Source organism: Agelaius tricolor, unplaced genomic scaffold (assembly GCF_023055355.1).
Source record: "Agelaius tricolor isolate 1412-34295 unplaced genomic scaffold, bAgeTri1.0.p SCAF_2, whole genome shotgun sequence".
Taxonomy (NCBI): Eukaryota; Metazoa; Chordata; class Aves; order Passeriformes; family Icteridae; genus Agelaius; species Agelaius tricolor.
The window spans coordinates 11,139,929-11,155,125 of NW_027269262.1; positions in this window are offsets into that span (position 1 = coordinate 11,139,929).

A 15,197-nucleotide genomic window follows, 5' to 3' on the forward strand; every position below is an offset into this window, starting at 1 on the left:
ATGGGCCATTTTCGTCATTTATTCTTTTTGCTGCTAAACTAGGATAAGCATGCCCTTGATGTTTATTGTCTGTTTTAGCTCTTGCTGAACTTTTTCCTCCCTGCTGCCATCCATGCCATTGTGGCAGCCTCTATATTCTTTCTTTGTAGTCTGCTTCTGCCTCTTACACACATTCTTTTTGCCTTGGAGCTGAGCTACATGTTCCCTATTTTGTCAAGCCGTGATACATGTACTCATTTTCCTAAGTCCTGGCATGGACAACATTTTGCCCCTTATGAGTAATAACTTGAGCTCCTTTGCTCTTCAGTGATGCCTTCCACAGGATCTCACCCACCAGATCCCCATGAGTAGGCCAACTTCACTTTGAAGTTGAATCTCTCCCTTGCTCTTTGCCTATCTCACCCCATTCAGGATCTTGAACATTGCTGCTCTATGATCACTGTAGACAAAGCTACCGCTGACCACATCAAGAAACTACATCATCTCAGGTCATAGTATTCCAAGGGCTGAGATACTCAGTCCTACAACACCAGTAGTAAATATTGCTACTGTAAGGCTGAAGTCCCAGGGCTCTGAATACTTGCAGAGGAGGGTTCCCTATGCAGCAGAAAATGTTTTCATTTTCTTTTCCTTCCTAAAAAAATGGAAGAAATAGCAAAGGCTGTATAGCATGTTTGTATGGATTTCATTATTTAGTGGAATTTATATCAGCTCTTGCAAGAAAGAATTATCAATTTTGGCATGTCACATAAATATATTTATTCTTCATAGAACAGGGCACTGGAGGATTTGAAGCCATGCTCTTATCCACTTCCCTTTAAATACCCAGCAATGACAACCGTACCAGTCTCCCATGAATTCACTGGCAGCTGTTTATTTCTTTATGCCTCACTGTCTTTCTCCACCCTGTTGTCTCTTAAATTGTAAGCTCTTTGTGGCAGGAAGGCTCTTTGTTCATTGTTTTGGGGTGGGTTTTCCTGGACAGCACCCAGGACAACAAGGAATGAGGTTCCTAAGCTTTGCCATAATACTAAGCAACGCATGTTCATAATTTTTTCTATTTTTATATTTTTATAGGTGACATTTTAGACCCTTTTTACTCTGCTCAGCTAGACTCCAGAAGCTGCTCCATTCACATCTTCACAAAGATAGTGGTTTCAGCTGCACTAAGCAGAAGATTGATCCAAATAATCTTCTTCAAATATGTGTGATGCAAATAATGCCCAATAATGTCATTTACAGATCTAATCACTTTTCTGAAGAGACACAGAAGCACAAAAACATGACCATGTTACAGGTTGCTTTTGCCAGAGAAAGTAAACTGATCTTTGTTATATTGAGTGGTTTTGTTCAAAAATAACATAAAAACAAATAAGAAAGAACATTATGTTGTTCTTCATGATAGAGGAAGATGGTTCTTATTAATCTCCACTGAAGAATTGACATACTAGTACTTCAGTTTTTACAGTAGATGCTTGGACCCAGAGAAAGGTTACTTTCCATTTTTGAAAACTTTGGAACACCAGAATGCCAGTGTTTCATCATGCCTTCAGTGGTACATAGTCATGTGGAACAAACCTCACCTTTAAAAAAATTACACACTCTCTACAAGCATAGGTGCACAATTTCATGGATGATGAAGAAAGTGAAAACAGTTTGTCTCTAAAGGTGTCAGTTCCTCTTTTCACAAGTTTTCACAAACTGTTTCTTTTACAATTATTTGGTATGTTTTGTATTATTTTGGTATGACATTTGCAATTATTTGGTATGAGCTTGGCAAGTGCTACTTAAAATGCCACTACATTAAGAAGAGAAGCAACAAAATAATTATTGCATCGGGAGATGAGACTACTCAGGTCACCAGAGAGGTGGTCCAGCAGTACTGACAGTCCCTCTCATCCCAAATACTTCAGTGTTTAAGAAAATGGTCTACAGCTATGTAATCTATTCAAGCATAATCAAAATAGCCCAGGATTACAAGAACACTGATGAAAGACTCTATGTTCTCATCTGTTTCTATATGTCAGACCCACTTTGTTGTGGAGGTACATTGAATGGAACATCTTTTGGTTCCAGCAGTATTCTGAGCAACATTTGAATAAATTAGTCTCTCCTTTCACCTATGTGAATAAATTTGCCAACACTTTTAAGCATCTGCAAATAAATAATAAGAAAAATGACCTTTCATGAAGTCTGACTTGTGTAATATTTTGTACTTCATGTGTATTTCTCTTGAGAGAATCTCTAATGCTTTGAAACCTGGATGTGTTCCACATGACTCTATCAAAGTTTAAACAATTTATTCCTGTATTAAATATGTGTGTAATAAACTCCGAAGAAGATCCACCACATTTACTTTACACCGTGACATTCTATCAAAGATCTAAGAACTAAAAAGCAGGTATTATAACTGAAAAGCAGCTATAAAGTTCTTGTAGCTTGCACATGCAAAATATTTAAAGTGTGCCTCTCAGAATTTATTTACATAATTTAGTATTTTGTTCCCAGGTCTGCTAGTTTTACTGAGATGCTCACAGAAACACTTCAAGACATGACTTCATTAAAATGCATGTGAAAAGGAAGTAGCTAGATAATTTGAGTTCATCTTTAGAAGATTCTGCAAACAGCAAAGGATTCTTGTGGGTCATCTAACCAGGCTGGCTTTTTGTGTTTGTTTTGCACTGCAAATAGAGTCCCTACCTTGCAGTACTCTAGCTATTGCAGCTGAGGACTCACAAGGGGAAAGAGACTAATGGACCAACAATTTTCTTCCTCACCCCATCAGTCCTGGCTGTACCAGGACATCATGTGTGACAGAAGACTGGGCTGCCTTTTCACAGCCAAGATCAAGTCCCTTAGAGTGATAAAAATCACCAACAATTTAAAGTCTATTTATAAGAGTGATCAGAGGCTTACACTGTACAGAGTGGCTTTTCCATATGAGCAGCTTCTGTGAAATGGTCAGCAAAATTGGTAAAGTCAGTGTTTTTCCTGAACCTACTAGTACTGCAATAATTTCCATAACACTAACAAGTAATTGATGCTGTTTACAGTAGTACTCAATGCAGGTTTGTAGGGTAAGTGCCAAAGGTATGGAAATAGAAACAAAGGAAGACCTAGTGCATGCTGTTCTAAATGAGAACGTGTAACATCAAATTCACACAGCTTCAGAAGATCCAGGTGTCCACCTAGTGTTCCTCCAAAGCATTAATTTATGGGACAGCCTCTGAAGAGCTCACAGAGCTTTAATCACATTGCAAATTGATATGTAGTCTGAACTTCTGAACTAGACTTAAATAAAACAGATTCAATAAAATGCTGCACCCCTGTTCTCAGTGAAAAGAGGTTCAAATATCATTGTGTCAAAAGAGCAAGGCAGCTACAATTCCAGCTAAGAATAAATTTCTAGGAAGTGACAAATTTCATGTGAAACAACAACACAGGGACAGAATGTTTCTTTTGTCAGACAAGAAACAAAAGCTTCAAGGCACAAAGGAATCATGAAGGATTAATTACTTCACTGATACTGTCTTCCCAAAGTGGGTACTTCAGTGAATCGGCAGTACTTATGATGACATCTACCAAGAAAAATGTAATACCACCTTTCAGAATTATTCATTTTCACAGACCATGTTTACTGAAGCATTCTTTGTTTACTCAAGAGATTGTGGCTAGAAAACCTAATATTTTTGATGTTTCTTCTTGCTATAACGCCCATCATGATTGTACGAGTAGAGGCATTTAATAAAAGGAACTGGGTGCTACAAGTGTAATTACTGAGAGGGCCAGACAAGCTGAACTACCCAGGATATCTGTTTGTCTACAATGTGCATATAATAACTTTGTCAGCTTGACATCCAGTTGCCTACGTGCATTGAAATAAAAGATTTTGGTTCAGACTGTATTTCAAAGCCCTTTTGAAAGTACTCCTTTAGTCCAGATGGTAATAAGGTTTCTCAGACTTTAGGGATTTTAAAAGGGTTTCGTTTTTTAAGATGATAAGCATCACAGAATTGCTGACACCAGAGTATTTGTATATTGGACATTTGGATAAACACAAGGCAACTGGATAATTATTCTGAGCTCTTGCAGATGACAGAGGTTTGTGATTCAAAGAGATCAAGAAGATTTGGGGACCTTGCTCAAAATATTCAAGAACAACTGGATGGATCCAGCAAGAAGTGATCAGGCAGTTGACAGCCTGTGATACTAGTCCTGTCATTTTTATTTGGAGCAAGGAGAAGACATCTTCCAGATCTGCCTGGAAAGAAAAGAAAAATGTCATAATAAAACACCTACTAGAACTTTACAAGAGTTTGGACTTCATCTGAATGAAAAGGGACTGTCAGGAAATAGTGATATCCTCAAACAAGACAGATTTGTTTGGCCCATGTTAAGTGTTGCTCTAATGTCCTTTTCATTGCTTCAAGAACTGCTCTCCTCCTCCCAGAGTAGGCTCAATTTCTACAGACTGTGATTAAAGACCCAGAATGAAGCAACCTCAGGAAAAAGAGCAGCAAAGAAAAGTTTAGCAAAGTTGTGCTAAACCCAGCCCCTGGCCAGGTTGGTATTATTGCTGGCCTAAGTTTGAGCCAAAGAACAAATATTGTTATAGTAAATTGCAGTTTGTAGAGGTCATTGGCAAATCAAAGCAGTGCAAAAACATAGAATTGATGTGGTAATCCATACTTGCTGGGACACAGCAATAAAATGTGCTGACAGGTAAAACAGAGACTTACAAAAGTTTAAGAGCACATCTGCAGATTACAATATGATAAATACATTTTTGCAGAGCTTCATCAATAAATTGCATTTCATTAAATGCTTGGCCAAAAAGGATAATTAAAAAGATACTACAAGTATAAGCATAGCAAAGGTATCTGTAACACTTCTATAATACTTAAAGCAGTTCCTGTGCTTTATGGTAGCCAAAGAACACTGTGAGGAAACCTAACTCCTCGAATTATCTGTGGAAGAGACATGTATGCCAGATAAATTGCTCTCAGTAGGTATAAAAAAATCAGTCGCTTCTGAAGACACTCCATCAAGAGGAGTATAGGAATGAAATCCCAGATAGAATACCAGAAAAAAATGGAGCAAGGGAAAAACTAAACCAAAGTTCAGTCAGAAAGTGTGCTGGCTTGTAATCAATACTTGCAAAGCAGGGACCAGCCTTTGCAGCATTCTTGTTTACAAATTGCATCAGTAGCGCAAGGGAAAAATGAAAACACTCCACTCTTGGCAAGCATGTGAATTTTTAAGCAGACCTCTTCTGGGCTTAAGCAAATCTGGAGCTTCCTCAGTTTTGTCTCAAAATTTGCAGGAATTCTCATAGCATCTATATTGTTGGGTCATAGAATAGTTTAGGTTGGAAGGGGCCTTGGAGATCATCTACTTCCAAAACCCCTGCTATGGGCAGGGACACCTCCCACTAGGCCAGGTTGCTCAGAGCCCCTCCAACCTGGCCTTGGACACTTCCAGGGATGAGGCATCCACAACTTCTCTGAGTAACATGTTCCAGAGCCACACACCCTCATAGTAAAGAATTTCTTCCTAAAGTGTAATGCAGCCTTTTCAGTCTGAACCCATTTCGCTACAAGTGCAACAACTGAAACAACTGATATAAGTGAAAGCCATTAGCAATTCTTCTGCTCCAGAAATTTTCCAGTTCAATCCAGACAGCTCCTGCTCTGCAAAAGCCATCTATATCAGCTTGCACCCTATGCAAAAGCAAAGCTGGACTTGTGACATTTCTGCAGGTTTGGCCCATGGTAACAGTCTTAGGCAACTGGCTGGGTTGCAGTAAATTACCCAGAATATAGAGCTGTATTAGCTATAAATTTACACTGTTCAAATAAACAGTGAAGTAAAGGGTGCTAAAAATAATTTTAAGGTTGACTAGTGGAAAGAAAATTAGTAGGTTGCCTCAACTTTACATTTAATTCCTTATAATTAACTTAGTGTACACCTAATGGCCTTACTCTAAGAAGATGGCTACCGTGTTTATTTATAAAACAATAGGTATGTGCTATATTTCTTCAATTGTGTTAAGAGTCTTTGGTTACTAAGGAAGCGTGGATTAAGCCTTACAGCTTGTGTTTGTCTGTAGGGATAAGGGGAATTATATTACAAATACACATCCATGTTGCTATGTTCCAGGTTACCAAAGACTACTAAACCCTGGATGTAGAGTTAAGCATCAATAGAATTTATGCTTCAAATGTGACCAATTGCTAAAGTTTCTGATCTTGCTTCATTTACTTACTCAGATTGCACTGCACCTTGTTATCAGAAAACTATTCCATAGGAAAGTAAGTATCTACAACACTCTTCTTTATCTGTACTCAGCTTAATTATTCGACAGAGAATGAATCCTTTGATTAGGTTTGTTTTATTTCGGTTTTATATTGTATTTTATTATCTGTGCTGGTCCAATACAAAGGACGCCGCCTTAATATCTTCCTTGCCCTCGTTTTCCAGTACTTTACCATGAGGAGGAGCTGTAGGGAGCTTTGTAACACAGAAAACTCCTGGAAAATTTATCTTTGAACACACCCTCAGCAAGCATTTGCTCCAGACTCCGCCACTGCTGGTACAAGTATTTCAGACAACTGCTTACAACAATTCTTCTGATCAGGATAAAGGCTGCACTAGACTCTTGTCCTCTGAAATTATCTAATGTAATTTCTATTAAAAAAAAACCCAACAATTTAAAGTCACTAATAAATAGATTTAGCTATTTTTCCTAGCTTTTACTCTTTCTCCTAAATGCAGGATGAATGAAACTAATTGTTATTGCCGGGATTCATGCACAGTCACATGTGTGTGCATGCAAAGGTCCCTTCTGCGTGGGAGGTGGGATTTTTTTCCAAGTAGGAAAGTCTACCAGAAGCTGAAATCTATATTTGAACTGGCTGAGTTCTCTCTAGAGAAGAGGGAAAAAATGAATTAGCATGTATTACACTCCAGTGTCCTCTAAAAGTTTAGTGTACACATTATTTATAAATCCCTATGGAGAAATTAGTAAAGAATTTAATTTGAAGGCTATAGAATTTTATGTTATTTCCTGCTCAGTTTTACAGCAGCTTTACTATCTAGTTATAGAGATGTAAAACACCAACAGCATACTGTGAACATGCTCTTCAAAGCAATAGTCATGACAAATATTTTACAAGCCAAACATGCTCTGAAATGTTTTAACTTTTATTTCTAACCCAGATTAATGGCACATTTCTTTATGAAGCAGAAATGTTTGAGAAAATTACCACAATTTTTTCACTTGTTAGCAGGAGATATATATATATATATAATGCCACAATATCCTTCTTATTTTCATTTTATTTCTGTGTTTCATCATTTAGCCTTCTCTTTCATAGTAGGAGATTCTTCAGTAATTTCCTGGTATCTCTTCTCTCCCTACCTTTTCTATCATTCTCTTTTTTCCAATATACGAGCAGTAGAAATCAGCTCACTCTTCATGTCTGTTCATTCTTTTGCTTCTCTGCTGCCTGCTGCTGTCTACCAGCATAACAACTGGTGCCAGTGACCGGTATGATCTGGACACCTTCTTGCTAGGAATTAAAAACAATCTTGGTACAATTTCATTGCATGCCTCTTTAGGATTGCATTTAACTTTGCAAAAGCAATTCCTATTTCCCAACTTAACATGTTCAAAAATATCATCCCAGCATATTCAATCAAAGCTAAAGTTTTATTTTAATTGCAAGAATTTCACAATTTTGTTTTCAGTGATATAGTAATTAGGATAATTTGGAGCACTGAGATGTTCCAGTAACAGCTTTCATAACTGAAAGCAATGAATCACTGTCATTGCTGAGGGTCTCTAGGCCATCGTAGGAATTGGAGCCATACATAAAAAAGCTGCTATCATGGCCATAACTGCATATATCAGGTACTCTCTCCATAAAATAACACTCTATTTTCTTTGTGTACTGCCAAAACAGATCCAAAATCAACAACAGACATATTTAGAGTCTTTAAAGATGAACTAGTTTAAATCTTCTGAGAGGAAGTACACCTTCTAAGTAATTGATATTTTAATGTTAAGGGAAATATCTGCAAAGCACTCTCCACATATGACTAAAAGCACTGGACAATTAAAGGGTATTCATTGCATACTGAAGGAAGAGGACCATTATCCTCTCCTCAACTGAGCAGTTCCACCACAACAGAGAGAATAAAATTCTATGGACTTACTGCAGCAGCACAAAAAAGGCACAATTTACCCCTTTAAGCATGAGGCAACACTTGTGGTTCACAGGGCTTATAGCACTATTGGGATGCACAGATTAAGTGCATATGTGCAGGAAGGAGACCTCATGTTTTACAACAAACTTTACCTTGCTCAAGAAACAATTTTACTTATTGGTACAAAATGGGTGCTGTTAGACTGAAGGACGATAACAACTTCTACTCTTGGCTATGCCAATTCCATTTTAAGCAGCTTGGGTTTCTTTTTTGAGCAGAAACAGTCTTGACTTTCATTTCAGCTACAATTTAAGGCCATTTACTGGTTATGCTCAGGTTCTCTCCATAAGGAGAGCATACTTCCACAGGGCATTATAGGGCCCCAGGACTGCCCTGGTTCATTCTGTAATCAAGAGCCCAAGTTCTCACTTCATTCATAGTCATAAGATTCCTGATTTCCTTAGTGGTGATTCCATGCAACAGAATTGGAAAATGCCATGGTCTCCATTCCAGCAACATAATGTAAAGGTTTTCTCAGTGAGTTTAACAGCTAGGGACTTGCATGAAAACAAAAACATTCTAAAATCTAATTGGGAAAAGGCATTTCTATAAACACTCTTCTCTAAAAGATGTAGCTCAGCTATGTGGATTAACCTGCCTTAGATAAATATTGAATTAAATTATTTAAAGCAACCAGTAACACAGGAGGAAGTCTGAGGCTGGGTTGGTGGGGAGCAGGGAAGAGGCAGGAGAATAGAGACTGAGGGGGTAATTTGAGAAAAGGAAATAAGACGTAGATAAGAAAAACTTACAGGAAGAAAAGAGATAATATACATAAGAGAAAACGGGGGACACTAGATTTTAAGTATAAAGATTTCAAAATTTTGACCAGGTATAATAAATATGTTTTTACTTAAATTGACTCTCAAGTTACAGGACTCCTTAAGGGATGTGTGGGGATGTGTGTGTGTGGGGGTGATTTCCCTCAGGAAAGTACTCCTATTATTCTAATGATTAATAGATTCTTTTATATCACCTGCTTATCAATCCAATTTAAAACCAAAATGATACCTTTCAAACAAATTAAATAAATCAGGTTAGTTCACATAATTTCAAAGTAGTATCCCTCTAGTATCAAAGCATCTAGGTAGCAGGTTTATTTCCTTAACCTTATAAGATTTATATGATATAGAGGCATTTTGACACAATTTATGCAGATTACAAAGATAGAAAGATTCAGCTCTGTTTTAATTGCTATTGAGCACAAAACTGATATTATCACAGAATTATTACAGCTCAATACCTCAGCATATCATTAAAAATAGAATGGATATCATACAAAATTTTCTAGACTGAATTAATCTGACTTTTTATCATCCAGTCACTCAATATCATGATGTCCTTATGCACACCTTTGCCATTGGCATGTATCATTCCTTCTGTGTTCCTACTGTTCCTAGTCCATCAAGACTTATTAGGCCAGTGGAAGAGGCAAGAGCAGTGCATGAAATATATTGCCCTGGTTTCAACTGGGATAGAGTTTATTTTCTTCCTTGGAACTGGCACAATGCTGTGGTTTGGATTGAGATTGAGACAAATTTTTATTACACACTGATGTTTGTTGCTAAGTAGTGCTTATCCTAAGTTAAAGATTTTTCAGTTTCCCATGCTCTGCTAGGGAGGAGGTGCACAAGAAACTGGGAGGAAGCATGGCCAGGACAGCTGACCTGAGATGACCAAAGGGATATTCCACACTACAGAATCATGCTGAGTATATAAACTGGGGGAAATTGTCCTGGAGACAATCGCTGCTCGGGGCTGAGTATTGGTCAGTGGGGGGTGAGCAAATATATTCTGCTCTGGTTCATGGGTTTAACCTCTCTTTTTGTTTTCTCCCTTATCATCATCACCTTCATCATCATCATCATCATCATCATCATCATCATCATCATCATCATCATCATCATCTTCATCAATCATCATCATTATTATTAGCTTCAGTTATTAAGCTGCTCTTACCTTAGCCCCAGGGGTTTACCTTTTTTTAAATTCTCCTTGCCATCCCATCAGTTTCTCTGTCTGTGTGCTGAGTCAGAGGCTGTGTGTTACCTAGTTGCCAGCTGGGGTTAAAGCAAGACATACATACTGACAGAAATTGACAACAGTTTCAAAACTAAACTTGCCTAAATAATGCAAATAAGAATTACAAAGGAAAAATGTTATGTATTAGGGTAGCTTCCAAGAACATCATCAACACCCCACAAAATCACTAGCTCAAATTTAAAGAGGAATCACCAGTCTCTGACACCTGAGTTGTGCAAGCAGTTCAAGCAAAGCTCTGAGATGGACCTACACCATACCCTTGTCAACAGATTTATGGTGGACTGGAGTCTGCTAGGTCATCCAAGCCCTGGGCTGTGCGAGGAAATGAATTAGCAGGACCCAGTCTTCAAATTACACTGGGTACAAGCAGAATGCCCTGCCGTACTTAACTCCAACCCAGCTATAATTTACTGCTAAAACTCCTTTGCTGACACTGGTCACCACATGGAAAGGTGAAATAATGAAGGAACTAAGTGTTACTAAACATGGTGATGCAGTCCAAATGTAAATGTTTCAGCAATCATGCCATCTCAAAGCGTGACTGTGCTCCAAGCTGTGTCAGCTCCACTATTTTTGTAGAGAGGGTAAATCAAAATGGGAAACTGGTCCAGCTAATGGGTTTTCTTGTGTGGGTTATTTTTTAAGTGCATCAGTTCTTTGATCTGGTTCACTGAATGCCCACACAAATATCGGTGTCAGCACTGCACAGTGGGCTGTGCAAAGGTGATCACAAACAAGCAGAAGCAGAGAATGCTGCCACTTACAATACCTCAAGGCCCAGAAAATCTCATGAGAAAAATCTTGATGAGAAAAATCTTTACTACAACAATTGTTTGATAGAGTACAAAGCTTGTGATGCAGTCTTTGCTTACTGGAACCATTCATAGTTTCACTTTCTTCTGTCAACAAAAAAAATGCGTAGGGATTTAATGTCTTCCCCTAGCTCTCTGTCAAGTTTCATTTTAACATGCTAATTGATGCAGATTGCTGTCACTTCATAACATGCTTCCTCTAGAGGAGCCAGGTAACGGTCACATTTGTACCTACTTATAGGTAGAGTGCTTCCTGCAAAATAAAACATTTTAGGAGTATAAACAGCCCAAGACAGAAAGCATACCAAATCCCTCAAGGCTATGACAGAAACTGAAACAAATCCCCCAGAGGCAGTGCGTTAATGCTTTAATATCATAATGTAACTGCTGCTGAAAGAAGCAATCCCACTGCCTGTCAGGCCCCTCCTTGGCACCAGCATGAGCTTGCATTCATGTGTGTGACAAAAAGGATAAGTTGTTTGATCTGGGTCACAATTAACCATTATTCATTTACTTACTGGGTTTTACCTGGTTAATTGTAACTCAGATTGATTCCCTGAGCCGGGTCAATGCACGGCCATGAAAACAGCCCTGTCAGCAGAAAACAAAGCTTGGGAGTGAACTGGGAGGGACTGAGGAAAATAGAAAAACTGCTCCTTTCAGTAGTGTGTTTGCTTATTCTTGCTGAAAGTTTCAACTTTAAAATGATAGCCCAAAACACATTTTTTTTAATTTCAAGTGGAAGCACAAAAAGAGGAATGCCAGTTATTTGGCAAAAGGGTCTGATGAACCCACAATGAACACCTGCATCACTTAACGGTTCAGGAAAATAAAAGGGACTCCAGCTTAAGAAGATTTCAATTCCTTTAATTAACATCAATTCTGCCATTTTTTGATTCACATGCAAAATAAGGATTCTGTAACTACATCTCCTAATTGAATTCCAGGCAATAATGTTTCTTTACCAAGTGCTTTAAGTGTGAAAAACCAGTGGAACCCAACATATCATTTTAGATGCATTCAAACAGGATTTTCTCATTTCCTACATTTTCAGATTAATTTCAATGGATATCTTGCCAAAGTACTGACAAATGACATATGATATGTAACCTTTCACAAATACTTGTAGCATTTTAGAACAGGAGGATGAGAATGTACACATTCCACAGATTGTTAATAGGGGTTGCAAATCTATTATTTGAATAATATATTTGAAAACATACAGGTCTTGCAAAAGCTAAATACATAGATTTGCTGGTTACTATGTAAAGCTCCAGAAAATATCTTCCATGTTATTTCCTTAAAAAAAAATATTTGCAATTGCACTTTTGTTTCTGTTCTGGTTAGACATCTTTAGAATAATATTCCTATGCAGTTTAAATGTTTATTCAATTAACCAAGCAAGATGAGGAAAGTGTAGCAATTTCGAACACCAATGCACTGGTTAGAGAGAGAGGCCTGAAAATAAGATTGCCAAGTAGTTTAAGTCACTGAAACTGTGACTTGTAAGAGTAGCTAAGTGCTGGTGATAAGAAGTACAAAAGTTATGATGATGATGACTACAGTGTAAACAGCCTTCTCCAGTGTCTGAATGCTGTAAGTAAATAGTGGATGACCAAAGTAAATAGGAATCTGCCCACATTCTACCCACAGAAAATTATACTAGAGCCTGCACAACACAGGCACCTCCTGCAACTGTATTGCAGAGGGATCAGAAAGACTGCACAGTGAATATTGAGAAACATTACAGCACACAGGGAGAAGAACTAAGCAATAAATTACAATGTGACAGCTAACTTTATGGTACACTTGAGGTAAGTCCTTCAATAGTATAGTGCCTAACTAGTTACAGTAGTTTCCAGACAGGAGACTTAGCCCCTCAGATATTCCTTTGTGAAAATATTTCAGTGAGATAGGCCTAAACATATAGTTCAGTACATAGGGTCTTGATTAAAATTGTATGTATTGTCCAACCTTACTGAATGCTGAGAGTTCTGGAAAGATTCATAATTCAAGATAGAAGAGATTATGTTTTTATTAGATGAGGATAATCTGCAGCTATATGGGATACATTAATTTACATTCATGGTAAAAGAACTGCAGTGGTTTGAAGTAACAGGGATGTTTTTGAATGGAACATTAGGGCAAAGTGTAAGAAGATTGTGGACCAAGAACTTGGTATTTTAGATCCAAAGTAAGCACAATGCTGCAAAAAGGCTATTCCTCCAGAAGTATGATTGCATGAAAATGAACCAGCAATCCAGCCAAGAAAAGTGGAGTATAATTTGTTAGCTCCCGATTAAGTCCCATGTTTATATTTCTCTTTTGGTAAAAAACTCTGCTTAAGTAAATAGGTCCAAGTCTAATTCCTTCTTGAGTGTCAGGAACTGAGCTTACTTTTCATGCTGAGAAAAAAACAGGTCCCATGTAAACAGGAGGTTCCAAAGACATCAGTGATTAATGCCCTTTGCTAATATTGTAGTTTTCTACACTGTAGCAGCAAAGCTATGTAAATCCCTCTCCCACATATCTGAAACAGGTTGTCATCATCAATGCAAAAACCATTCTAAAATAATCACAAAGTAAGTCTTGCAGGATTTATTGGACTTGTTTTCAAGGGGAAAACCATTTGTCATGGAAATCAAGTTCTGAATAATAAAGTACACAACACATCTGTTTTCTGGATAAACATTTCCATCAAAGAGAGAACAGCTGCCTTGTCATGATAAAGAACTGCAAATATTCAACTCCTTAATACTGAGTTCAGTCCAGTAACATTACAAAAAGCTTATTTTAGAAAATTTATAGGAAAAACAATCAAACACCCAACACAATGAGTACAGAAATTATTGCAAAGATGCAAGAATGATCATCACAGAAAAAGAAAAAAAATATGATTGTGCTGGTCAGACTGTAGAATGTTGCACAACTGAAGAAGAAGAAACTGGTGATACAAATGATAGTGTGATCACCTCAGTATATTAAAATCAGCTTTGATTGTGTCAACACCATTCCTCCCTTCCACCACAAAGTTGTGCAAAACACTTGTTCAGGCTTGTATCAACACATCAGAGAACCTGCAATTATGCTGAAACACACAGCACATAAGCACAGATTACAACAGGCAATCATTCTGCAAACAAAACATGAGGATCTGGTGGTCTGAAAACTTAGTCCATGAATTGGTATTTCATAAGAAGGGCCTAGTGTTTTTTCTAGCGCATAAATGTGCCTACATTTAAAGGGACAGTAGAAAAGTGCATAACACTGAGCCACAACGAAAGCTGTAATGTTTGTCACCTTGATCCCCCAAGATCACAATTCCAGGAATAAGAATCCATCACAAAGAAGAAACAGTTAAAAACACGGTAAGAAAATAGACCATATCGCATATGTAATGAAAAGATAACACCACCTATAGGACAGAGAGAGGTTTATGTGATGGGCTCTTCATAAAAGGGGGGAGTGGTTATGTCTTAGCTCACCTGAGCACTGAGATGAATGCTAGGAATTTGAGAGAAAAACTAGAGAAAGAAAAAGAGAAAAGTAAAAAGGAAGGAGGACACCCGGAGGTATAGGTTTCTAGAGAGAGACAGAGCAAACTGCACTCTTGTAGACACAATACATGGATTGTGATCTGTATCTTAGAGAGGTGATGAGAAACATAAATCACTGAGGTTACAATTTCTCTATGCCACTCTCTGTAAGCACAGAATACTGCTGGAGTCTGTATTTAATCCTATAGTACGCAATCCATCTTTGAATGCAAAGATGCCTTCTTGCAGTCTTCAGGCAAAACTGAAAAATGTTCATGCATTTTCAGAAGCTCCAATGCGACTTTATTAAAAAGCCTGGTCTATTAAAACTGACATACATTCAGTATAAAGAAATTAAGCAAAATTAAACTTCTAGGCAGTAGCAGAAAATATGAAGATAAGCTAAAGGAAAGAACATGAGAATTTTACCCAAGGATAAAAGTGCAGCCAGGAAAAAAATCTTCATCTTACCATTAATAATAAAATGCTAGAGAGGGCATTGCCATGAGGGACTTGTTTGTCAAACAATAAATCTGAA